The sequence below is a fragment of the Choloepus didactylus genome, chromosome 4 (genome assembly GCF_015220235.1).
Source record: "Choloepus didactylus isolate mChoDid1 chromosome 4, mChoDid1.pri, whole genome shotgun sequence".
NCBI lineage: Eukaryota > Metazoa > Chordata > Mammalia > Pilosa > Megalonychidae > Choloepus > Choloepus didactylus.
The window spans coordinates 14633296-14658972 of NC_051310.1; the positions used below are offsets into that span (position 1 = coordinate 14633296).

Genomic DNA, 25677 nt, shown 5'->3' on the forward strand with positions numbered 1-25677 from the left:
TTATTTTTCTGTAAACCTTTTCTAATAATTTTTGGTAATTTGCTCAGCATTCTGAACACTCAGACTGATGTTAGGAATTTATGACTTAGGGTCAGTGAGTATATTCTAGGCTTTGTAGATAAAAATTGCTTATCCTGTAATGTTGAATCAAACCCTAGAACATTTTTTAAATATATTCTTCAAAGTGACTTTCTAAATATTTAAACATACTGTGTTAGCATTACAACGCCTAAACATAAGATAGCTAACATCTTGAACAAACAAACATGTATCAAAGTAATTAGTATGTGTGAAGTAAATTTACACTTCTTTCACCATTAAACACCCACCAAAAACACTGGAAGGTAGAAACATATATTTTAATGGGGAAAAAGGAGACTGTGAGAGAACAGAAGACCTGTCGAATATCACAGCTTGTAAGTGCCAGAAATGGGATTTGTACTTAGATCTGCTGACACTTAATGTCAAAGCACAGCTGCCTCAAGAACAATTTTAGGAAAACAAAACAAAACCCCAAACAAAAGTTTTTCTAAATGTGCACCCCAATGACTGTTCACAAAGCAACAGGATTCACATTAAATAGAAGACCCCTTTTTAAGACCAAAAGAAAATAAGAAAGTAACACTAGGAAAAAAAAATGCAGTAAAATAATTTTTGGAAGCTTGAACACAGATAGACAAGTAGTAATAGACTCAGCAGAGTAGAGAAAAACTAATCCCAAACCAGCAGCAGGGATATTAAGAATCAGCTGATATGTCTCAGAATTCTCAAAAGACACAGAACTGGCAACCCAAGAGAGCTCTGGAACTGGAGGTGAGGGGCAAAAGTGGAGACAAAAGACAAAGTGATTGGCTGGAGGTGGAAGGAGGAGGAAGAAGAAGAGGAAGAAGAGGAAGCAGCAGCAAAATTGGATCCCTAAATTCTTTCCCTTACATCACATCCCTTAGAGACCAGCCCTCCAACAACTCAGCAGATCTGGAATTTACTGTCTAAAAGGATATATACCAGAGGGTATATCGAATGAAGAAACCAAACACAGTTGAAGACAGGGTATTCTACCTAAACCAAGGAGATGTGACAGCTATATGTAGTATGAATGCTGAACATGGAGCCAAGCCAATCTCCAATCCCCAACACCTAGAAGTCAGACCCTTACCCTCCAAGCTGCAGATTGGAAATCTTTTTTTTCTCTCTCCTGTGAATCTGGCCAAAGAGGAAAGAGCTGAAGAGAGTGACATTAGGGGTCCCCAATAAATATCACTCAATCTCTTACACAAAATTGTCAAGCCCCATTAATGTGCTCAGGTCACCTTATTAGTACCAATCCTTAACAATGAGTAGAAGCAAAGGATGCCCAGCCATCTAAAGAAAGCTTGTAATATGGAAAACATACCAGAAGTAATAGAAAAGGCAACTTGGGGGAAACAAGTCAATGTAGGAGAAAGAAAGTTATTGATATCAGAAAGATATTGTACCACTGAAAGAATGTTGGACTGCTATAAAAAAAAAAAAAAACAACATACAGAGAACAAAAAAAAAGTGCTTGCAAATTAAAAACATGATCACAGAAATAATCAATAAAAGTGCTAGAAGATACAATTGAAGAAATTTCCCCAAAGTACAGCAAAGAGACAAAATAAAAGAGAAATTATCAATCCAGGAGACCCAACATCAGGATAAAGGGAGATTCAGAAAGAGGAAATAACAAAACAGAGGTATTTAAATCATCAACAAAATTATTTTTAAAATTTTAGAAAATGGTGGATTGAAAGAAAGAAATTAAGAGAAAGTTTCTCTTAGAAACATAGAAATTAAGAGAAACTATTCCCAACAATGAATAAAAATAGATACATGTAACATCTATGATTATGACATCATTGTGAAATGTCAGAAAATGGGGACAAAGAAAAGATTCAAGAAGTTTCTAAAGATTAAAAAAAGGGGAGATAATCATTTGAAGGTTTGATGGACCCCAGAAAGGTGTCTTCTTAAGTTAATCCATTCCTGTGGATGTAGACTTATTGTGAGTGGGACCTTCTGATTAGGATATTTCAATTAAAATGTAACCCACTTCATTCAAGATGGGTCTTAATCCTCTTATTTGAGTCCTTTATAGACTAATAAAAGCCCAGAGAGCTAAGAGATAAGGTGTGTTGCATACAAAATGGTCTCCTTCCCTGGGTGGGGGTGGGGGGACAGAGAGACTGTGGTAGAATGGCGGCTGCCAAGTGGGGCACTCACTCAATCCAATTACTGTTAGCTGGACCACCTAAACACAGAACAGACTTTTCTGAAGTGACCCACTTTCAGGATTGATTCCATCTGGCCCCCTGGCCCCTGGTCTCAGAATTGAAAAGTGTAAGGAAAACAGGACACTGAGGAATGGAATTTAAATAAATCAAATCATAAGAACTGGGGAGAAAATTCTGCACAAAAGCAAACAGAACAGATCAAGATTCCCAAAAAAGGAAAAGAGGAAAGGAAGCTTTCTCCTGGAAACAATTACCCATAAAGTGCAATCTTAAAAATTGTACCACAGGATGTAAACGGCTACTGAAAACTCCTCTCCAGAGATTCAATGAAAAAACGGACAATTCTGAATTGTTTAAAACTCTGGAGGAGAATATAGACTGGGGAAGGACCCTGCAGATGCTGAATTGAAGAAAGAGAAGAAATATCAGGTAGGAATCTTCTGTCCCAGGCCAGCCAGTCCTCTACCCTCCCCCTCACTTGGGCTCAGTGTGGGAAAGGCACAAAATTAGCAGACGGGAACCCTCCCACAAGGGACATAGATTTAAAAATCTCTCACAGCAGTGAGACATACCTCCACTGTCCACTAGGGGACAGGGGAGGACATTTCAAGGCCCAGGTCAGTGAGGGACAAGGAGACTGAGAAAAAATGGACAGAGACTGCATTTGCAGCCCGGGTCTGAAAACCCTCCCATTTCCTTGCCTTGGGGATGGCTGGAGTACTGGGTCAACTGAGGGAATACTCTGCCATTGGTGTAGACCCACATCAACCCAGATTTTGGACCAAAAATTAGGGCATAGGAACCCTGCAGTGTCAGCTCACCTGTGTAGGCACAGCCTGTGCTTGGAGGCAAAGCAGCCTTTGAGGACGATTAAGTTACCAAACAATGCCATGAAAAGTGCAAGGGAATGGAAACCCTTCTAAAAAGATGTTTCAGACCCTTTATTAGGACCACAGAAGCTGGTCTACAGGCCCTGCACAGAAACCCAGCCAGTTTTGGCTGAGAAATATGGACAATACAACTGTCAAAGCAAGCTCTAAAACAAACCCAGGTCTTACTTATCAGTGTGAAACAGAGGACCACTGGAAGCCAGCAGATCTACATTACCACACACAGTGAACTTCCTGGGGTGCCCAATGCCTACCCCCCATCCCTGTGGCAGGCCATGGTGGGTGTCTGATTTAGGGGGAAGACTAGGGAGCAGAGCCAATCTGACAACTGGCCAGCAAGAGAAACAAAGAAATATAGAGATCAAAGAAAACCAATAAGAAAAGTCTAGGCAAAAGAGAGAAAACAACCTCCAGAATAAACTAACCAAGATAATTAGATGCCTAGGCAGCAAAAAATCACAAGACACACAGGAAACACAAAAATATGGCCCAGTCAAAAGAACAAACTAACACCTCAACTGAGAGTCAAGAGTTGAAACAACTAATTAAAGATGTTCAAACAACTCTTCTAAATCAAATCATGAGCTGAAAGAAAATGTGTCAAAGAGATGAAGGATATAAAGAAGAAACTGGTTGGCCATAAGAATTCATAAGCTTGAAAAAAATGGCAGAACATATGGGAATGAAAGGCACAATAGAAGACATGAAAAACACAATGGAGACATACAACAGCAGACTTGGAGAGGCAAAAGAAAGGATTACTGAACTAGAGGACAGAACTTCTGAAATCCTACACACAAAAGAACAGGGAAAAGAATGGAAAAATATAAGCAGGGGCTCAGGGAACTGAATGACAACATGAAGCACATGAATATATGTGTTATACATGTCCCAGAAGGAGAAGAGAAGGGAAAAGGGGCAGAAAGAATAGAGGAATAACCAATGAAAATTTCCCAACTCATAGGAAAGACATAAAATTACAGGTCCAAGAAGCACAGCATACCCCAAACAGAATAGACCCAAATAGACCTACTCCAAGACACTTAATAATCAGATTGTCAAATGTCAAAGACAAAGAGAGAATTCTGAAAGCAGCAAGACAAAAGCAATCCATTACATACAAGGGAAGCTCAATAAGACTAAGTGCAGATTTCTCAGTAAAAACTATGGAGGTGAGAAGGCAGTGGTAAGATATTTTCAAGATACTGAATGAGCAAAACTGCCAACCAATAATCCTATATCAGGCAAAACTGTCCTTCAAAAATGAGGGAGAGTTTAAAATATTTACAGATAAGAAGACACAGAGAGTTCATGAACAGGAGACATCCTCTACAAGAAAGGGAGTGCTACAGATAGATAGGAAAAGACAGGTGTGCTAGTTTGAATGTATTATGTCCCCCAAAATGCCATTATCTTTGATGTAATCTTGTGTGGGCAGAAGTATCAGTGTTAATTAGATTGCAATTCCTTGAGTGTTTCCATGGAGATGTGACCCACCCAACTGTGGGTGATGACTCTGATTGGATAATTTCCATGGAGGTGTGACCCCACCCATTCAGCATGGGCCTTGGTTAGTTTACTGGAGCACTATATAAGCTCAGACAGAAGGAGCAAGCTTGCTACAGCCAAGAGGGACACTTCGAAGAATGCACAAGAGGAGATGCAGATGAGAGACAGTTTGAAGATGGCCATTGAAAGCAGACTCTTGCTCCGGAGAAGCTAAGAGAGGACAAACAACCCAAGAGCAAGTAAGAATGACACTTTTCAGGAACTGCAGCTTAGAGAGGAATGTCCTAGGAGAAAGCCATTTTGAAATCAGAACTTGGAGCAGATACCAGCCACGTGCCTTCCCAGCTAACAGAGGTTTTCCAGATACCATCAGCCATCCTCCAATGAAGGTACCTGATTATTGATTCATTACCTTGGACACTTTATGGCCTTAAGACTGTAACTGTAACCAAACAAACCCCCTTTATAAAAGCCAATCCATTTCTGGTGTTTTGCAGAATGGAAGCATTAGCAAACTAGAACAACAGGAAAGAGGTTTGGAGAAGAGTATAGAAATGAAGATACCAGGAGACAGAAAGAGGGTAAATATCAGGCATTTGATCTGAAGGAGTATAGACTATTCAACAGGATTGACTGTACAGATCCAGAAATGGATAGCACAATACTGGGTGATGGTAGCACAATATTGCAAGTACACTGAACAAGATGACTGTGAGTACAGTTGAAAAAAGAAGATTAGGGACATGTAGGACACCAGAAGACAAAGACTGGGATGTATAACTTAGTGAAACCTAGAGTGGTCAATGATTGTAATTAAATGTACAAATATAAGAATGTTTTTACATGAGGGAGAAAAAATGAATGTCAACTGTGCAAAGTTTTGAAAATAGCATGGTATTGGGAAAAAAATACAATCAATGCAAACTATTTTCTATAGTTAAAAGTAACATGTAATATGCTTCCATTAATTGTAACAAAGGCAATATACCAAGGCTGAACGTCTACAAGAGGGGGATATAGGGAGGGGTATGGTATTCTTGGCATTGATGTTACTGTCTGTCCTTTTTACTGTATTTTATTTTAATTTTATTTTTTCTTTTGTTTCTTTTTGGTTGTAATTTTTTTCTTTTTTCTTTTTTTTTCACCTTTTCCTCTTTCTTTGTGGAAAAATGGAAATGTCCTCATATAGATAGTGGTAGTGAATGTATAACTATGCTATTATACAGGGGACCACCAATTGTTCACTTAGAAGGGAATGTATGGAGGGAGGCGGGGCAAGATGGCAGACTGGTGAGCTGTATGTTTTAGTTACTCCTCCAGGAAAGTAGGTAAAAAGCCAGGAACTGCGTGGACTGGACACCACAGAGCAATCTGTCTTTGGGCATACTTCATACAACACTCATGAAAACATGGAACTGCTGAGATCAGCGAAATCTGTAAGTTTTTGCGGCCAGGGGACCCGCGCCCCTCCCTGCCAGGCTCAATCCCGGGGGAGGAGGGGCTGTCAGCTCCAGGAAGGAGAAGGGAGAATTGCAGTGGCTGCTCTTATCGGAAACTCATTCTACTGATTCAAACTCCAACCATAGATAGACTGAGGCCAGACACCAGAGACTCTGAGAGCAGCCAGCCCAGCAGAGAGGAGACGGGCATAGAAGGAAAACAACACGAGAAGCTCCAAAGTAAAAGCAGAGGATTTTTGGAGTTCTGGTGAACACAGAAAGGGGAAGGGCGGAGATCAGGCCTTGAGGCGCATATGCAAATCCCGAAGCAAGGCTGATCTCTCTGCCCTGTGCACCTTTCCTTAATGGCCCTGGTTGCTTTGTCTATTAGCATTTCAATAACCCATTAGATCTCTGAGGAGGGCCAGTTTTTTTTTTTTTTTTTAAATCCTTTTTGCTTTTTCTAAAACAATTACTCTAAGAAGCTCAATACAGAAAGCTTCAAAGAATTCAAATTTGGGCACGTCAAGTCAAGAGCAGAACTAAGAGAGCTCTGAGACAAAAGGCAATAATCCAGTGGCTGAGAAAATTCACTAAACAACACAACTTCCCAAGAAAAGGGGGGTGTCCGCTCACAGCCACCATCCTGGTGGACAGGAAACACTCCTGCCCATCGCCAGCCCCATAGCCCAGAGCTGCCCCAGACAACCCAGTGTGACGGAAGTGCTTCAAATAACAGGCACACACCACAAAACTGGGCGTGGACATTAGCCTTCCCTGCAACCTCAGCTGAATGTCCCAGAGCTGGGAAGGGGGAGCAGTGTGAATTAACAGAGCCCCATTCAGCCATCATTTGAGCAGACTGGGAGCCTCCCAACACAGCCCAGCAGCCCAGAACTGCCCTGGGGGGACGGCACTCACCTGTGACATAGCACAGTCATCCCTCAACAGAGGACCCGGGGTGCACAGCCTGGAAGAGGGGCCCACTTGCAAGTCTCAGGAGCCATACGCCAATACCAAAGACTTGTGGGTCAGTGGCAGAGACAAACTGTGGCAGGACTGAACTGAAGGATTAGACTATTGCAGTAGCTTTAAAACTCTAGGATCATCAGGGAGATTTGATTGTTAGGGCCACCCCCCCTCCCCGACTGCCCAGAAACACGCCCCACATACAGGGCAGGCAACACCAACTACACACGCAAGCTTGGGACACCAATTGGGCCCCACAAGACTCACTCCCCCACTCACCAAAAAGGCTAAGCAGGGGAGATCTGGCTTGTGGAGAACAGGTGGCTCGTGGACGCCACCTGCTGGTTAGTTAGAGAAAGTGTACTCCACGAAGCTGTAGATCTGATAAATTAGAGATAAGGACTTCAACTGGTCTACAAACCCTAAAAGAACCCTATCAAGGTCAGCAAATGCCACGAGCCCAAAAACAACAGAAAATTATAAAGCATATGAAAAAAACCAGACGATATGGATAACCCAAGCCCAAGCACCCAAATCAAAAGACCAGAAGAGACACACCTAGAGCAGCTACTCAAAGAACTAAAGATGAACAATGAGACCCTAGTACGGGATATGAAGGAAATCAAGAAGACCCTAGAAGAGCATAAAGAAGACATTGCAAGACTAAATAAAAAAATGGATGATCTTATGGAAATTAAAGAAACTGTTGACCAAATTAAAAAGATTCTGGACACTCATAGTACAAGACTAGAGGAAGTTGAACAACGAATCAGTGACCTGGAAGATGACAGAATGGAAAATGAAAGCATAAAAGAAAGAATGGGGAAAAAAATTGAAAAACTCGAAATGGACCTCAGGGATATGATAGATAATATGAAACGTCCGAATATAAGACTCATTGGTGTCCCAGAAGGGGAAGAAAAGGGTAAAGGTCTAGGAAGAGTATTCAAAGAAATTGTTGGGGAAAACTTCCCAAATCTTCTAAACAACATAAATACACAAATCATAAATGCTCAGCGAACTCCAAATAGAATAAATCCAAAAAAACCCACTCCGAGACATATACTGATCACACTGTCAAACATAGAAGAGAAGGAGCAAGTTCTGAAAGCAGCAAGAGAAAAGCAATTCACCACATACAAAGGAAACAGCATAAGACTAAGTAGTGACTACTCAGCAGCCACCATGGAGGCGAGAAGGCAGTGGCACGATATATTTAAAATTCTGAGAGAGAGGAATTTCCAGCCAAGAATACTTTATCCAGCAAAGCTCTCCTTCAAATTTGAGGGAGAGCTTAAATTTTTCACAGACAAAGAAATGCTGAGAGAATTTGCTAACAAGAGACCTGCCCTACTGGAGATACTAAAGGGAGCCCTACAGACAGAGAAACAAAGACAGGACAGAGAGACTTGGAGAAAGGTTCAGTACTAAAGAGATTCGGTATGGGTACAATAAAGGATATTAATAGAGAGAGGGAAAAATATGGCAAACATAATCCAAAGGATAAGATGGCCGATTCAAGAAATGCCTTCACGGTTTTAACGTTGAATGTAAATGGATTAAACTCCCCAATTAAAAGATATAGATTCGCAGAATGGATCAAAAAAAATGAACCATCAATATGTTGCATACAAGAGACTCATCTTAGACACAGGGACACAAAGAAACTGAAAGTGAAAGGATGGAAAAAAATATTTCATGCAAGCTACAGCCAAAAGAAAGCAGGTGTAGCAATATTAATCTCAGATAAAATAGACTTCAAATGCAGGGATGTTTTGAGAGACAAAGAAGGCCACTACATACTAATAAAAGGGGCAATTCAGCAAGAAGAAATAACAATCGTAAATGTCTATGCACCCAATCAAGGTGCCACAAAATACATGAGAGAAACATTGGCAAAACTAAAGGAAGCAATTGATGTTTCCACAATAATTGTGGGAGACTTCAACACATCACTCTCTCCTATAGATAGATCAACCAGACAGAAGACCAATAAGGAAATTGAAAACCTAAACAATCTGATAAATGAATTAGATTTAACAGACATCTACAGGACATTACATCCCAAATCACCAGGATACACATACTTTTCTAGTGCTCACGGAACTTTCTCCAGAATAGATCATATGCTGGGACATAAAACAAGCCTCAATAAATTTAAAAAGATTGAAATTATTCAAAGCACATTCTCTGACCACAATGGAATACAATTAGAAGTCAATAACCATCAGAGACTTAGAAAATTCACAAATACCTGGAGGTTAAACAACACACTCCTAAACAATCAGTGGGTTAAAGAAGAAATAGCAAGAGAAATTGCTAAATATATAGAGACGAATGAAAATGAGAACACAACATACCAAAACCTATGGGATGCAGCAAAAGCAGTGCTAAGGGGGAAATTTATAGCACTAAACGCATATATTAAAAAGGAAGAAAGAGCCAAAATCAAAGAACTAATGGATCAACTGAAGAAGCTAGAAAATGAACAGCAAACCAATCCTAAACCAAGTACAAGAAAAGAAATAACAAGGATTAAAGCAGAAATAAATGACATAGAGAACAAAAAAACAATAGAAAGGATAAATATCACCAAAATTTGGTTCTTTGAGAAGATCAACAAGATTGACAAGCCCCTAGCTAGACTGACAAAATCAAAAAGAGAGAAGACCCATATAAACAAAATAATGAATGAAAAAGGTGACATAACTGCAGATCCTGAAGAAATTAAAAAAATTATAAGAGGATATTATGAACAACTGTATGGCAACAAACTGGATAATGTAGAAGAAATGGACAATTTCCTGGAAACATATGAACAACCTAGACTGACCAGAGAAGAAACAGAAGACCTCAACCAACCCATCACAAGCAAAGAGATCCAATCAGTCATCAAAAATCTTCCCACAAATAAATGCCCAGGGCCAGATGGCTTCACAGGGGAATTCTACCAAACTTTCCAGAAAGAACTGACACCAATCTTACTCAAACTCTTTCAAAACATTGAAAAAAATGGAACACTACCTAACTCATTTTATGAAGCTAACATCAATCTAATACCAAAACCAGGCAAAGATGCTACAAAAAAGGAAAACTACCGGCCAATCTCCCTAATGAATATAGATGCAAAAATCCTCAACAAAATACTTGCAAATCGAATCCAAAGACACATTAAAAAAATCATACACCATGACCAAGTGGGGTTCATTCCAGGCATGCAAGGATGGTTCAACATAAGAAAAACAATCAATGTATTACAACACATTAAAAACTCGAAAGGGAAAAATCAATTGATCATCTCAATAGATGCTGAAAAAGCATTTGACAAAATCCAACATCCGTTTTTGATAAAAACACTTCAAAAGGTAGGAATTGAAGGAAACTTCCTCAACATGATAAAGAGCATATATGAAAAACCCACAGCCAGCATAGTACTCAATGGTGAGAGACTGAAAGCCTTCCCTCTAAGATCAGGAACAAGACAAGGATGCCCGCTGTCACCACTGTTATTCAACATTGTGCTGGAAGTGCTAGCCGGGGCAATCCGGCAAGACAAAGAAATAAAAGGCATCCAAATTGGAAAAGAAGAAGTAAAACTGTCATTGTTTGCAGATGATATGATCTTATATCTAGAAAACCCTGAGAAATCAACAATACACCTACTAGAGCTAATAAACAAATTTAGCAAAGTAGCGGGATACAAGATTAATGCACATAAGTCAGTAATGTTTCTATATGCTAGAAATGAACAAACTGAAGAGACACTCAAGAAAAAGATACCATTTTCAATAGCAACTAAAAAAATCAAGTACCTAGGAATAAACTTAACCAAAGATGTAAAAGACCTATACAAAGAAAACTACATAACTCTACTAAAAGAAATAGAAGGGGACCTTAAAAGATGGAAAAATATTCCATGTTCATGGATAGGAAGGCTAAATGTCATTAAGATGTCAATTCTACCCAAACTCATCTACAGATTCAATGCAATCCCAATCAAAATTCCAACAACCTACTTTGCAGACTTGGAAAAGCTAGTTATCAAATTTATTTGGAAAGGGAAGATGCCTTGAATTGCTAAAGACACTCTAAAAAAGAAAAACGAAGTGGGAGGACTTACACTCCCTGACTTTGAAGCTTATTATAAAGCCACAGTTGCCAAAACAGCATGGTACTGGCACAAAGATAGACATATAGATCAATGGAATCGAATTGAGAATTCAGAGATAGACCCTCAGATCTATGGCCGACTGATCTTTGATAAGGCCCCCAAAGTCACCGAACTGAGCCATAATGGTCTTTTCAACAAATGGGGCTGGGAGAGTTGGATATCCATATCCAAAAGAATGAAAGAGGACCCCTACCTCACCCCCTACACAAAAATTAACTCAAAATGGACCAAAGATCTCAATATAAAAGAAAGTACCATAAAACTCCTAGAAGATAATGTAGGAAAACATCTTCAAGACCTTGTATTAGGAGGCCACTTCCTAGACTTTACACCCAAAGCACAAGCAACAAAAGAGAAAATAGATAAATGGGAACTCCTCAAGCTTAGAAGTTTCTGCACCTCAAAGGAATTTCTCAAAAAGGTAAAGAGGCAGCCAACTCAATGGGAAAAAATTTTTGGAAACCATGTATCTGACAAAAGACTGATATCTTGCATATACAAAGAAATCCTACAACTCAATGACAATAGTACAGACAGCCCAATTATAAAATGGGCAAAAGATATGAAAAGACAGTTCTCTGAAGAGGAAATACAAATGGCCAAGAAACACATGAAAAAATGTTCAGCTTCACTAGCTATTAGAGAGATGCAAATTAAGACCACAATGAGATACCATCTAACACCGGTTAGAATGGCTGCCATTAAACAAACAGGAAACTACAAATGCTGGAGGGGATGTGGAGAAATTGGAACTCTTATTCATTGTTGGTGGGACTGTATAATGGTTCAGCCACTCTGGAAGTCAGTCTGGCAGTTCCTTAGAAAACTAGATATAGAGCTACCATTCGATCCAGCGATTGCACTCCTCGGTATATACCCGGAAGATCGGAAAGCAGTGACACGAACAGATATCTGCACGCCAATGTTCATAGCAGCATTATTCACAATTGCCAAGAGATGGAAACAACCCAAATGTCCTTCAACAGATGAGTGGATAAATAAAATGTGGTATATACACACGATGGAATACTACGCGGCAGTAAGAAGGAACGATCTGGTGAAACATATGACAACATGGATGAACCTTGAAGACATAATGCTGAGCGAAATAAGCCAGGCACAAAAAGAGAAATATTATATGCTACCACTAATGTGAACTTTGAAAAATGTAAAACAAATGGTTTATAATGTAGAATGTAGGGGAACTAGCAGTAGAGAGCAATTAAGGAAGGGGGAACAATAATCCAAGAAGAACAGATAAGCTATTTAACGTTCTGGGGATGCCCAGAAATGACTATGGTCTGTTAATTTCTGATGGATGTAGTAGGAACAAGTTCACTGAAATGTTGCTATATTATGTAACTTTCTTGGGGTAAAGTAGGAACATGTTGGAAGTTAAGCAGTTATCTTAGGTTAGTTGTCTTTTTCTTACTCCCTTGCTATGGTCTCTTTGAAATGTTCTTTTATTGTATGTTTGTTTTCTTTTTAACTTTTTTTTTCATACAGGTGATTTGAAAAAAGAAGGGAAAGTTAAAAAAAAAAAAAAAAGAAAAAAGAAAAAAAAGGTAAAAAAAAAAAAAAAAAAAAAGGTGTAGTGCCCCCTTGAGGAGCCTGTGGAGAATGCAGGGGTATTCGCCTACCCCACCTCCATGGTTGCTAACATGACCACAGACATAGGGGACTGGTGGTTTGATGGGTTGAGCCCTCTACCATAAGTTTTACCCTTGGGAAGACGGTTGCTGCAAAGGAGAGGCTAGGCCTCCCTGTATTTGTGCCTAAGAGTCTCCTCCTGAATGCCTCTTTGTTGCTCAGATGTGGCCCTCTCTCTCTGGCTAAGCCAACTTGAAAGGTAAAATCACTGCCCTCCCCCCTACGTGGGATCAGACACCCAGGGAAGTGAATCTCCCTGGCAACATGGAATATGACTCCCGGGGAGGAATGTAGACCCGGCATCGTGGGATGGAGAACATCTTCTTGACCAAAAGGGGGATGTGAAAGGAAATGAAATAAGCTTCAGTGGCAGAGAGATTCCAAAACGAGCCGAGAGATCACTCTGGTGGGCACTCTTACGCACACTTTAGACAACCTTTTTTAGGTTCTAAAGAATTGGGGTAGCTGGTGGTGGATACCTGAAACTATTAAACTACAACCCAGAACCCATGAATCTCGAAGACAGTTGTATAAAAATGTAGCTTATGAGGGGTGACAGTGGGATTGGGAATGCCATAAGGACCAAACTCCACTTTGTCTAGTTTATGGATGGATGTGTAGAAAAGTAGGGGAAGCAAACAAACAGACAAAGGTACATAGTGTTCTTTTTTACTTCAATTGCTCTTTTTCACTCTAATTATTATTCTTGTTATTTTTGTGTGTGTGCTAATGAAGGTGTCAGGGATTGATTTAGGTGATGAATGTACAACTATGTAATGGTACTGTAAACAATCGAAAGTACAATTTGTTTTGTATGACTGCGTGGTATGTGAATATATCTCAATAAAATGATGATTAAAAAAAAAAAAAAAAAAAAAAGAAGGGAATGTATGGTGTGTGAATAAAACTGTCTAAAGAATAAACAGAGGGATACAAGTGCTAGAGAAAATGTGGAGAGAGGAATCTATCTAATCACTATTGGTGGGGAAATAGAATGGTGCAGCCCACCTGGAAGCAGTGTGGTGGTTCCACAGGAAGCTAAGCATGCAAGTGCCATATGATCCTGAAAGCCTGTTGATGGGTATATACTTGGAAGAACTGAAAAGAGGGACATGAATGGACATTTGCACAGTGGGGTTTATGGTGGCAGTATTCATGATTCACAGTGGATGGAGGTGGCCTAAAGGTACATCAACTAATGAATGGAATGGTGAACTGTGCTGTATATATACAATGGAATATTGAGCTGCTACAAGAAGGAATGAAGTTGTGAGGTATGCAACTATGTGAATGGACATTGAGGACAATACGTTGAGTGAAATAAACCAGAAATGAAAAGACAAACATTATCATGCCTCACTAATATGGACTAACTATAACATGCAAACTCAGAATTGAATCTGAGAGCACAGGTTATCAGGGGAAGGCTTAATGTAAATGTGCTGGTTTGGATGTATTATGTTCCCCAAAATGCCATGTTCTTTAATGCAATCTTGTGGGGGTAGACATATTAGTGTTGGTTAGGTTGGAACCTATTGATTGTTTCCATGGATATGTGACTCAATCAACTGTGGGCAAGAACTTTGATTAGTAATTTCCATGGAGGTGTTACCCAACCCATTCAGGGTGGGTATGAATTAAATCACTGAAGCCAAATAAAAGAGCTGACAAACAGAAGGAATTCAGAACAGCTTAGAGAGACATTTTGAAGATGACCATTGAAAGCAGACTTTTGCTGACACCTTGCTCTGGGGAAGCTAAGAGAGGACAACTGCCCCAACAGCAACATTTTGGAGAACACCATTTTGAAATGCAACCTGGAAGCAAAGCAAGCAGACACCAGCCACGTGCCTTCCCAGCTAACAGAGGTTTTCAAGATGCCAATGGCCTTTCTCCAGTGAAGGTACTATTGTTGATGCCTTACCTTGGACACTTTATGGCCTTAAGACTGTGACTTTGTAACCAAATAAACCCCCCTTGTAAAAGCCAATCCATTTCTGGTGTTCTGCAAAATGGCAGCATTAGCAAATGGAAACAGTAAAAGTTCCTATATTATAAGCTCTTACAGCAATTACATCTATTCCTGAGTTGTAATGGCTATTTCTAAATTCTGAGATGCTGACTCTTTGTGTATAACCTGGTCGGTTCCTGGAACTTTGGGTATCTGTGTGACACCTGGGACTCAGAACCAGAGTCCAGCAGCTATGAATGTCAGCATTACACCATACGGCAAATGTTAAAGAGTCTAAAAAATAGTTCAGACTTCAATTAGAGATATGAATGAAATGAACTTGGTTAGGACTCAGGCAAATCAGACTAAAGGGTAAAGGACGATATTTATAGTGTTTTAACACTTCAACTTCTGTGTGAGATCAAAGGAAGAGATGTTTATTTGGTGCAAAATCTATATTTTCTGTAGCACACTATATAATTTAACTCATATGGTCAGTTTATTCAAACACTATAATACATGGAACTTTGAATAGGGAGTGAAATCTGGTTGTTTCGTACAGGTTAGTGTGAAGCCCCAATACATCCAAGAGTAATTGGGGCAGAGAATAAAAATGTATTTGCAAAGCCCCCTTGAGGGACTGGGGGGAAATGTAGAAACATTAAACTTCCCCACTGGGGAATTACTGATATTCTCACAAGCATTGGAGACTACCAATTTAGAAGGCCAAACCCTCAGTCTTGGGGCTTGCCCTTATGAAATTTGTTACTGCAAATGAGAAGCTAAGCCTACTTAAAATTGTGCCTAAGAGTGACCCCCAGAGAACCTCTTTTGTTGCTCAGATGTGGCCTCTCTCTAAGCCAACTCAGCAGATAAACTCACTGCCCTCCCCCCTACATGGGACATGACTCCTAGGGGTGTAAATCTCCCTGGCAATGTGGGCCATGACTTGTGGGGATGAACCAGGCATCATGGGATTCAGAAAGCCTTCTTGGACCAAAAAAGGGGAGAGAAATGAAACAAAATAAAGTTTCAGTGTCTGAGAGCTCATTCTGGAGGTTATTCTTATCCATTAAAAAGATATCCCTTTTTAGTTTTTAGTGTATTGGAATAGCTAGAAAGAAATACCTGAAACTGTTGAAAGACAACCACTAGCCTTGATTCCTGAAGATGACTGTATAAATACATAGCTTACACTTTGTTGCCATGTGATTGTGAAAATCTTGTGGCTCCCACTCCCTTTATCCAGTTTATGGACAGATGAGTAGAAAAAAGGGGGACAAAAAGTAAATGAGTAATAGGGAGGGACAAGGGGTATGAGATGTTTTGGGGTGTTCTTTCTTGCTTTAATTTTTATTCTTATTCTTTTTTTGTGGTAAAGAAAATATTCAAAAATTGATTGTGGTGATGAATGCACAACTATATATGGTTTGTGAATATATCTCAATAAAATTGAATTAAAAAAAATTGAACCACATACCCAAGGCAAGAATCAGATGAAGAAAAGCTGAGAAAATTTTATCAGTTAAACTCAAGCTATTCTAAAGGTTCAGAATAAGTGGGACCAAGTGTCAAAGAAGAGCCTTAACATAAAGCCAATCAATAATAAAACCCTAGACAAGAAGGAGAAACTGATCTTCAGAGTCACCTCATCAAGATAATCAGATGCCTAGATATCAGCAAAAAATCACAAACCATACTAAGAAACAGGAAGATATGGCTCAGTTAAGGGAACAAATTAAACTTCAGAGGAGACCCAGAACTTGGAACAACTAATCAAAGAAGTTCAAATAAATCTCCTAAAGCAATTCAAGGGGATGAAGCAAAATATGCACAAAGAGATAAAGAATATTAATAAGGCAATGTGTGAATGTAAAGAAGAATTAGAAAGTATAAAAATAAGCAAAACATGCAAAGGAGAGGCTAGGCCTCCCTATAATTGTGCCTAAGAGCCTCCTCCCGAATGCCTCTTTGTTGCTCAGATGTGGCCCTCTCTCTCTAGCTAAGCCAACTTGAAAGGTGAAATCACTGCCCTCCCCCCATGTGGGACCTGACACCCAGGGGAGTGAATCTCCCTGGCAACGTGGAATATGACTCCCGGGGAGGAATGTAGACCTGGCATCGTGGGATGGAGAACATCTTCTTGACCAAAAGGGGGATGTGAAAGGAAAGGAAATAAGCTTCAGTGGCAGAGAGATTCCAAAAGGAGCCAAGAGGCCACTCTGGTGGGCACTCTTATGCATAATATAGACAACACTTTTTAGGTTCTAATGAATTGGGATAGCTGGTGGTAGATACCTGAAACTATCAAACTACAACCCAGAACCCATGAATCTTGAAGACAATTGTATAAAAATGTGGCTTATGAGGGGGGACAATGGGATTGGGGGGGCCATGGGGATCACACTCCCTTTGTCTAGTTTGTGGATGGATGAGTGGAAAGGTAGGGGAAGGAAACAAACAAACAGACAAGAGCGCCCAGCATTCTTTTTTACTTTGGTTGCTCTTTTTCACTTTAATTATTATTCTGGTTATTTTTGTGTGTATGGTAATGAGGGTGTTGGGGATTGATTTTGGTGATGAATGTACAACTATGTAATGGTACTGTGAACAATCGAATGTACGATTTGTTTTGTGTGACTGCGTGGTATGTGAATATATCTCAATAAAATGAATATTTAAAAAAAAATGAAGATTACAATGCAAGAGATGCCAAAAAAAAAAAGGATATGACATATAAAAACCAAAGGATAAAATGGCTGAATTAAGTATTGCCTTCTGTAATAACACTTAATGTTAACAGATTAAATTCCCCAATCAAAAAAGACATACATTGGCAGAATGGATAAAAAAAGCATGGTCCAACTTCATGTTGTTTCCAAGAAATGCACCTTAGACCAAAGACACAAATAGGTTGAAAGTGGAAGGCTGAAAAAATATTTTCTACACAAAGAGTAACCAAAAAAGAGCTGGGGTAGTTCTACTAATATCGGACAATAATAAATACTTACGCACCTAACATGGTGGCCCAAAATAATGAGGAAAACACTGGCAAAACTGAAGGGGAGAAATAGACACCTGTATAATAATAGTTGGAGACTTCAATACACCATGCTCATCAATAGACAGTACATCTAGATGGAAGATCAATAAGGAAACAGAGAATTTGAATAATAAGATAAATGAACCAGACCTAACAGACATATGCAGAACACTGTACCCCAAAACAGCAGGACATATATTCTTCTCAAGTACACATGGATCATTTTCCAGGATAGACCACATGATGGGTCACAAAACAAGTCTCAATAAATTTTAAAAGATTGAAATTACATGAAGCATCTTCTCCAAACATAGTGGAATGAAGCCGGAAATTAATAACAGGCAAAGAACTGGAAAATCCAAAATATAGAGAGGTTAAATAACACACTCTTAAACAGTCATCGGTCAAAGAAGAAATTGCAAGGGAAATCAGTAAATATCTCGAGACAAATGAAAATGAGAACACAACATATCAAAACTTATGGGACGCTGAAAAAGCAGTACTGAGAGAGAAATTTACAGCCTTAAATGCTTACATTAAAAAAGAAGAAAGAACTGAAATCAAAGCCTATTTGCAGAACTGGAGGAACTAGACTAAGAACAGAAAATTAATCCCAAAGCAGGCAGGAAGGAAAGAAATAACAAAGATTAGAGAAGAAATAAATGAAATTGAGAATTAAAAAAAAAAAAGCAAAAATTAACAAAAGCAAAAGATGGTTCTTTGAAAAGATAAAGACAATTGTCAAACCCTTAGCTAGAATGATAAATTAGAAAAGAGAGAAGACACACACACACACATAAAAAAAAAACAAAATCAGAAATACGAGGGGAGACATTACTACTGACTCCACAGAAATAAAAAGGATCATAAGAGAATACCATGAACAACTGTATGCCAACAGTTAAACAATCTAGATGAAATGGACAAATTCCTAGAAACATGAACAACAGACACCAACTCCAGAAGAAATAGGAGATCTCAACTGACCAATTACAAATAAAGAGATTGAATCAGTCATCAAAAACTTCCCAATAGGGGTGGGACGATTGGGCTGCCTCATGGTCTGGAAGCCCAGACTGCACTGACATGCAGGGTCGGCATGGTGACCGACCCTACAAGGCCCGCTTCCCAGCTGTAGCCACCGAAAGTAAACTTTCCTCCTCTTTCCGCAGCGCTCCTGAGCCCTCGCCTGGGCTTCCCGGCGCGCCACGGTCAGAGCCTCCCTCCCACGAAACAGGGACTCCGCGCCTTGGATGCGACCGTGCTGGAGCGGCACGCGGTGCAGTTCGCCCGGCTGGCGGTGCAGCGCGACCACGCAGGTCGCTACTCAGAAACAGTGTTTTGCTACAAGGAAGGTGCACAAGCCTTAATTTATGCCGAGATGGCAGGATCAAGCCTAGAGCATATTCAAGAAAAAGTAAATGAGTATCTGAAAGAGTTCAAGCTCTACATTCAGCATTTCAAAGAATGTTGATCCTTTGAAATCAAAACATCAGTTGGATGTAGAGCGTGCCCATTTCCTTGTTACACAAGCTTTTGATGAAGATGAAGAAGAGAATATTGAAGATGCCATAGAATTGTATACAGAAGCTATGGATCTCTCTAAAAACCTTTTATGAAACTGCTGGTAAAATACTGCAAAATAAACTGAAACAGTTAGCTCCACAGGCACTGGATAGAGCAGAAGCTTTGAGTGAAACTTTGGCAAAGCCATTTTACAAAACCAAGTCAACAAATATTAAACCAAAGCCACCTCCAGTAAGAACCCATTTTCCATTAGGATCTAGCCCCTTCCTTGAAAGACCTCAACCATTTATAACTCCACAGTCAAGCGATGCACAGGGACAGAAATATACAGCAGAAGAAATAGAAGTGCTCAGGACATCAAAAATAAATGGTTTAGAATATGTTCCTTTCATGAATGTCGATCTGAGAGAACATTTTGCCTATCCCATGCCTTTCTGTGATAGATGGGGGATGCTACCATTGTCACCTAAACAAAAAGCTGCATTTTCCAAATGGGTACAACCAGAAAACCTCAACAACAATCCTACAGTGATTTACACTGTGTCCAGTTTTAGCATTAAACAGACAATAGCAACAGATTGCTCCTTTGTGGCATCACTGGCTATTAGTGCAGTTTATGAGAGATGATTTAATAAGAAGTTGATTATCAGCATAATTTACCCTCAGAATAAAGATGGTGAACCAGAATACAATCTGTCTGGAAAGTATATGGTAAAACTTCACCTCAATGGTGTTCCAAGAAAGTTGATAATTGATGACCAATTACCTGTGGATCATAAGGGAGAATTACTCTGTTCTTGTATCAACAATAAAAGTAAATTGTGGGTTTCTGTCATAGAAAAAGCATACATGAACATCATGGGAAGATTTGATTTCCCAGGATCCAATTCAAATATTGATCTTCATGCACTGACTGGGTGGATACCAGAAAGGATTGCTATGCATTCAGACAGCCAAACTTTCAGTAAGGACAACTCTTTCAGAATGCTTTACCAAAGATTTCACAAAAGGGATGTCCTTATCACTGCATCAACTGGAATGATGACTGAAGCTGAAGGAGAGAAGTGGGGTCTGGTTCCCATGCATGCATATGCTATTTGGGATATTAGAGAGTTCAAGGGGCTGCGAGTTATCCAATTGAAAAACCCTTAGAGTCATTTTCATTGCAAAGGAAGATACAGTGAATACGATGTAAAAAACTGGACTCCAGAGTTGCAAAAATATTTAAACTTTGATCCCTGAACAGCTCAGAAAATAGACAGTGGAATATTTTGGATTTCATGGGACGATCGATGCCAGTATTATAATGGGATTTATTTGATTTGGAATCCACATCTTTTTAAAGAATCAACATGTATTCACAGTACTTGGGATGCTAAGCAAGGACCTGTAAGATGTCTATAGCCTGGCCAACAACCCCCAGTACAAACTGGAGGTGCAGTGTCCACAAGGGGGGTGCTACAGTGAGGATTTTACTTAGACACATAATAGACAAGAAGGATTTTGTAAACAACCAGGAATTTATCACAATGGTTGTGTACAACACTGATGAGGAAAAAAGTGTATTGCCCAGCTGACCCACCTCCATACATTGATGGAATTCAAATTAACAGTCCTCATTATTTGGTTAAGATAAAGCTGACCACACTGGGACCCATACCTTTACATTAGTGGTTTCTCAGTATGAAAAACAGAACACAATCCATTACACAGTCCAGTATACTGAGCATGCAATTTTACTTTTTCAAAGATTTCCTTCACAATACACCTTATCAAAATGGATTAATGGAAAGTGGCGTGGTCAGAGTGCTGGAGGATGTGGAAATTTCCAAGAGACACACAAAAATAACCCCATCTACCAATTCCGTATAGAAAACACTGGGCCATTATTTACTGAGCTAAGAGGACCAAGGCAATATAGTATTGGATTTCAAGTTGTAAGAGTTTCTGTGGTGGGAGATCCTGGTTCTCATGGCTTTCAGAGGAAATCTAGTGGCAACTATAGGTGAGGGTTTTGCTACCTGGAATTAGAAAATATACCTGCTAGGATCTACAATATCATCCCCAGTACTCTTTTGCCTAAACAACAGAGACCCTTTTTCCTGGACTTTAATAGTACTATACCCACCAAGACAACACAACTTCAGTGATGAAGAAATTTAAGAAATTACTGGATTTTATACTTACCAAATATCAACTCTTAAAACGAGAACACAAATCTGTGGAACACTACACACAACAATCAGAACTTAATTCAATCTCCAAAACCGTATCAAAGTAGAATCTTGTATTTAAGTCAAGGTGTTTGGTGAGAATTGTATGTAGTCAGAATTACCCTAAGTCACCCAGAAATACAGGTGGTTTTGAGTATATAGAAAGTTGGCTTGCTTTCAGGACCCACATTATATAAAAAAAAGTATGTATCATTAAATTAGACTTACACTCAGTCTGCATTGTGAGATGCCTTTGCTAAGAGGACAAGGGAACTGAGACCAGCTGAGGAAAATGAAGGACACAGACTCACTGAGTGGAATGGTGAAAGCTGGTATAATGTCCTAAAATGTTACATTATTTTTATTTTTATTTTTTCAGAGCATGTTGTAAGTTAAATCTGCTTATGTTGTGATTCCACTGTATATCTTGGGCAATTAATTACCAAATGAATCATGTCACCATAACCAGATTTTAACTGTGCATTGATGATTTTGAAATATTTGTTGCCCAAGTGTTATGAAAGAATAAAGCTTTAAGAAGTACTCATTAAAAAAAAAAACAACTTTCCAATAAAAGAAAGCCCAGGACCAGATGGCTTCATGGTGAATTCTACCAATCAACCAATCATTCCAAGAATTAATATCAATTCTACTTAAACTCCTCGAGACAAATGAAGAACAGGGAACACTACCCAACTTATTCTCTGAGGCCATCATCACCCTAACACCAAAGCCAGAAAAAGATACTACAAGAAAAGAAAATCACAGACCACTTTCTCTTATGAATATAGATGCAAAACTCCTCAACTAAATACCTGAATATTGAATCCAACAGTACATTGAAAGAATTATACACCATGATCAAGTGGGTTTTATCCCAGGTTCGCAAGGGTGAGTCAACATAAGAAAATCAATAGATGTAATACATCAATTTAACAAAATAAAGGGGTGGAGGAAAACATATGATCATCTCCATTGATACAGAAAAGGCATTTGACAAAATCCAGCATACTTTCTTGATAAAAATACTTAGAAAAATAGGAATAGAAGGAAACATCTCAAAATGATAAAGGGCATATATTAAAAACCCACAGTTAGCATCATACTCAATGGGGAAAGACTGAAAGCTTTCCCTCTAAGATCTGGAACAAGACAAGGATGCCCACTGTCACCATGTTTTCCAGCATCGTTGTTTGATCAAAATATATATATATATATAAAATAATAAAATAAAATGCACCCAAATTAGAAAAGAAGTAAAACTTGCCCTATTTGCAGATGACATAATCCTATATATATAGAAAGTCCCAAAAAATCTAAAAGCTACTAGAGTAATACAAGAATTTAGCAAAATTGCAGGGTACAATATCAACACCCAAAAAATCAGTGGTGTTTCTATACACTTGTAATGAGCAATCTCAAGAGGAAACCAAGAAAAAAATTACATTCTCAATAGCAACTAAAAGAATCAAATTTCTAGAAATAAATCTAATGAAAGATGTAAAGAACTTGTACACAGAAAACTGCAAAATATTACTAAAGAAATCAAAGAAGACCTAAATCAATGAAGGACATTTTTACAAGTTTTGATCAGCTCCTCTTGATGGCAATGGGAAAAGAGAAACTAATAAATGGTTATCCTGATTTCATTTTGACCCACAGACAGGGAGTGACTGAATACCCACAAACCTGCTTCTAGAGGCAGCATTTATTTGATAAAAGGATATTAAATACCAAAGGATAGGGTTTAAGCAACAAAAAAGAGTAATCTTCAATATGCTAAAACAGGAGGATTCTGGGAAGAGTGTAGCGGCAGCAGCATAGTTTTGAATCAACCCAAGTCTCTCCATTAAAAACAGACAGAGTATCTGGACCCGGCATCGTGAGATTGAGAACATCTTCTTGACAAAAAGGGGGATGCAAAGTGAAACAAAATAAAGTTTCAGTGACTGAGAGATTTCAAATGGATTCAAGAGGTCACTCTGGTGGACATTCTTACACACTATATAGATAACCCTTTTTATGTTTTAATGCACTGGAATAGCTAGAAGTAAATACCTGAAACCATCAAACTCCAACCCAGTAGCCTCGACTCTTGAAGATGATTGTACAACAATGTAGCTTACATGGGGTGACAGTGTGATTGTGAAAACCTTGTGGATGGCACTCCCTTTATCCAGTGTATGGATGGATGAGTAGGAAAATGGGGACAAAGACTAAATGAAAAATAAGGTGGGATGGGGGGCATGATTTGGGTGTTCTTTTTTACTTTTATTTTTTATTCTTATTCTGATTCTTTCTGGTGTAAGGAAGATGTTCAAAAATAGATTGGGGTGATGAATGTATAATTATATGATAGTATTATGAACAGTTGATTGTACACAATGGATGATTGTATGGTATGTGAAGATATCTCAATAAAACTGAATTTAATTAAAAAAAAAAACAACAGAGCAATGAGGATAACAAAACCAAAGACTCACTGACAATATCTACAACCAAACTGGATGACAAGGTATACTGGCTTGAATCTATTATGTACCCCCAAAAAAACATGTTATTTTAATTCAGTCTTGTGGGTGGGATCTTTTGATAACGTTGTGTCCATGGAGATGAGACCCCACCCATTCAGGTGGGTCTCAATCATCTTTACTGGCATCCTCTATGAGAGGATAAAAGGCAGAGACATTTTGAAGAGAGATCAAAGACACTGAAAGAGAAACACCCTGGGAGGAACAAGCAGAAGGACCCAGGGAAGCTAAGACAGAAGCCCACAGACATTCTGGAGAAAGATATTTTGAAATCAGACCCAAGAGCAAAGGACCAGCAGGCACCAGCCACATGCCTTCCCAGTTGACAGAGGCATTCTGGACACCATCAGCCTTTCTTCAATGAAGGTATCCTCTTGTTGATGGCTTACTTTGGACATTTTCATGAACTTAGAACTTTAAATCTGTAACCTAATAAACCACCCTTAAAAAAGCCAATCCATTTCTGGTATTTTGCATTCCAGCAGCTTTACCAAACCAGAACAGATTTTGGTACCAGAAAAGTGGGGTGCTGCTGAGTCTGCAAATACCAAACACATTGGAACTACTTTTTAAATGGATAAGGGGAAGATTCTGGAAGAATTGTGAGGAGCTTTATAGAACAGGCCTAGACTGCTTTGAAGAGACTTTTGGTAGAAATATGGACTCTAAAGATACTTCTGATGAGGCCTTAGATAGAAATGATGAATGTGTCATTGCAAACTGGAAGAAAGGTGATCCTCATTTTAAAGTGGAAGAGGATTTGGCAAAATTCAGTCCTGGTGTGAGATGAAGGCAGATTTGAAAGTGATGAGCTGGCATATTTAGCTGAAGAGATTTCCAAACTAAATGTGGAAAATGCAGCCTGGCTTCCCCCTTCAGCTTATAGTAAAACTGGAAAGGAAAGTGATGGAAGCACAGCAAGCAGGGAAAGAACTGTGTGGAACCCACAGTGGTTCACAGCAACTCTTTGCCATGTGGGGTAGAAATATCTAATTGGGATCTTACCTTAAGGAACAAAACAGACTAAGGAAAACAAATTTTAGGCTATCTTTTAAATTCTTAAAGAATCAAAGTTGTATGTGTATTTAGCAGGTGTGTATATATGTGTTTGTGTGTGTGTGTGTACATAAATCTCCCCCCAAAAGATGAGATATGATATTCACATTCATTATGTTTGAGTTGCAACATAATCATAAAGGATGTGTTTAAAATTTTTGTGAAAACATTAGAAAACCTCATTATATTCATTAAGGGCCTCTCTTCTAGTTGACACTCAGATTATTTTCTGAAACACCTATCCTGAAACCATTCTTAAAGATTCTCTATTACTTGTTGGATCCAAATCTGTCAGAGCCTCATTTGATAGAAGTTTTGCTCTTGGTAAAAGCAGTTCTACTTAAGCACATAATATAAATACGATTTTCTATTTCACTTTGCAACCAACTTACATTATATCTGACAGAGAAGCTGATAAGGATGTTTATAGATACGTCAAAACCATATTTTATAGAAAATCTGATGAAGATGTTTAT

At 38.9% G+C, this 25677-nt stretch overlaps 1 protein-coding gene and 1 pseudogene across 1 annotated transcript in view; one reads left to right on the plus strand and one right to left on the minus strand.

Annotated features, from left to right (window-relative positions):
* Positions 1–25677, minus strand: part of UNC79 (unc-79 homolog, NALCN channel complex subunit) — a 348180-nt gene that overhangs the window by 289622 nt on the left and 32881 nt on the right. The window lies entirely within an intron of this gene.
* LOC119531130 lies at positions 19241–21551 on the plus strand (annotated as a pseudogene).